Raw genomic sequence first — 2604 nt, 5'->3', positions numbered from 1 at the left:
TATTTTAAGGGGGGGGGGGGGGAGATGGGTGGGAATCGCTTCGCGTGGAAAATCGTAAAATAATCTTTAAAATAGATATCTTTAAAATTTTTGCTTTACATTATAGAAAAGAGATAACATTTTTCCAATTTTTTTTATCGTTAATTTTGAACGATAAAACATCAACCATTAACCTAAAATCTGTTATATGGTAGGTCAGGGTCAACATACTTTTGTACATAATTAGTTTAAATTTATCAGTTCGTAATAGAAGTGCCACGATCGTCACGAATAACTTGTAACGCTAACAGCGTTACAAGTTATTTTTTTTTAATAACGGACTAATAAAGTCTGTGTTATCTTTTTTTGTATAAACTTTAACAATAACTTAAGTAACGTATTATTTTCATGTCCTGTTAAAAATTATAAAAATTATTAATATAAAAAAAGAGAAGGCCTAATATATCAACATTGTATGTATTTACATCATAATTTTGTATCATAATATCAAAAATTATTTTATAATTTCTTTTTATAATCAAAACGACTTGAACGAAGATTCCAACGTAGACTACTTCGTGGGTTATCTACGAGGTAATCTACACGGAATATGTTAATTGCAATAAAATTTATCCAATACGTACGTCATACATTGTGGTTATAATATGACAATGTACACTGCACGCTAAAATAATAATTCTTTATAAACGTTATGCGCTTCGCGGGTTTCCTCCGTGTCCAGATCCATTCTTGAAATGCCAACGTTTCGAACCTTGCAAACCATCGGTGCGAAGAGCTGCCTAATATCAGTATCATTTGGTATTTCAAGAATGCATAAAAAACAATTCAAGGACTCTTCATATATAAATTGTGTTTTTGAACTGTTTCAAGTGATACGAAACACATTTGACTGCGAATAATGTCGAGTTTTACATCAAGACTCACCCGAACTGTAATTATGCGAACATTTCCGTTAATTATTTTTGTACTGCGGTTTTTTTTATATATTAATGTCTGAAGAGGGCTCAATCCGGTAGCCGAAACTTGTAATGTTTTTTAATTTATTATCATTTTTACTTGTTGTTTTTAATATATATCTTTTCTTTCTTTTTTATTATTTTTTGTATTTTTAATTTGTACCTTCACATGTATGATTTTTTTCAGAGAAATGCGTTGACTCTTACTTTGCCCTTGTTTTTATTGTTATTTAATTTCAAGAATGGATCTGGACACGGAGGAAACCCGCGAAACGCATAACTTTTATATAGAAAGCATCCGTGGAAGCTTCAAGAATATAATAATTCTTTATTGCAACTTTAATTGCAAATTTTTTACGATTGATGATATGTGATAAAGCAATTTGAAAAAATTTTTTAATCATATGCAGAGCTGAAAACTGCAAAAAATAATCATTCTCGTTCTCGTACTCAATAAAAAAATTCTTTATTGGAGAGTTGTTAATCAATTCCTCGAATAGATGTATACAATCTAGGAGGTTGATCATAAATCTTTAGAGAATTTTTTATCTTTTGCTGTTTTTTTGCTGAAGAATTTTATGTAAAAAAGTCATATAAAAAAATAAAAAATTTATACGTTTTGCGTTACGTATGAAATTTTACTCTTCATTAATTCACGCTCGGGGAAAAGATTTGTAACGATCCCCGAAGATTGTTTTCTTTTCAGAAAATTCCGAGAAATTGCGCGTGGTTTTGGAAAATTACGAGCTGAAAGAAAAGTACTTCCTGTAAATCTATTTCAAAAGGGAATACACAAATGACAGAGACACACTTTAATAGATTTTTAATTTGCGAGAAACCTAATTGCACAATTGTATACAAAAATTTAGAAAGCCGGCGGCAAAATGCTTCTCTCAAACAATCCTTGTTTAAAAAATGTCATATGCATATGTAGCCAAGAATCTACTATAATAATTGCTTTTCCTAAGAAGAAATTTGTAAACAGAAGAAAAGTCTAAATATACTTATGATTAACATCGATCAGCATTTGGCGACCTACCCATGACGTATTTGTCACTTAATGAGAAGGAAACGAAGTTGAAACCGTCGTGTGTTTACGGAAATCTCGGGCCATGTGAACAGCTGAAACGCACGAGTCGCGAGTGAAGTGTTCCTCTTCACTCGAAAACGTAAAGTGAAGTGCTACTTCTGGTTCATCATATCACTGCCTCCGATCCCGATGTTTCGCTCCCTTCTTTATGTTCGTCGAATGAAGCGTTATAGCGCTGAGACAAAGTGTGATCTTCGACTCTAGGGAGAGAACAATTGCCGGTAATCACGTAAGTAAACGTCGGGTCCATCGATAAAAATCATATAAAAATACAAAATTCTGCGATTGTCTAGTACGTGTTTGTTTTCATATGGCAGCGTGGATGCAAAGTGGATTGCACGTCGCGAAAGTCGGTAAATGTGGAGCGATGCGTTTACGGAGTCTGTGCCGAAGACACTTCAATGATCGAGCCAGGAGTACCATGACGTTCCGGGGTAGCTCGAGCTGATTTAACAATCTTTACGCTATAGATCCTTATTTCGGCTAAATCAAGCATTCCAGCTGGATAGATCTAGACATATACAAGTCTGTCCATATTTCTATCAACAACATCGATAC

The sequence above is a fragment of the Trachymyrmex septentrionalis genome, unplaced genomic scaffold (assembly GCF_001594115.1).
Source record: "Trachymyrmex septentrionalis isolate Tsep2-gDNA-1 unplaced genomic scaffold, Tsep1.0 scaffold131, whole genome shotgun sequence".
Lineage (NCBI taxonomy): Eukaryota > Metazoa > Arthropoda > Insecta > Hymenoptera > Formicidae > Trachymyrmex > Trachymyrmex septentrionalis.
This window is presented reverse-complemented; position numbering follows the sequence as displayed.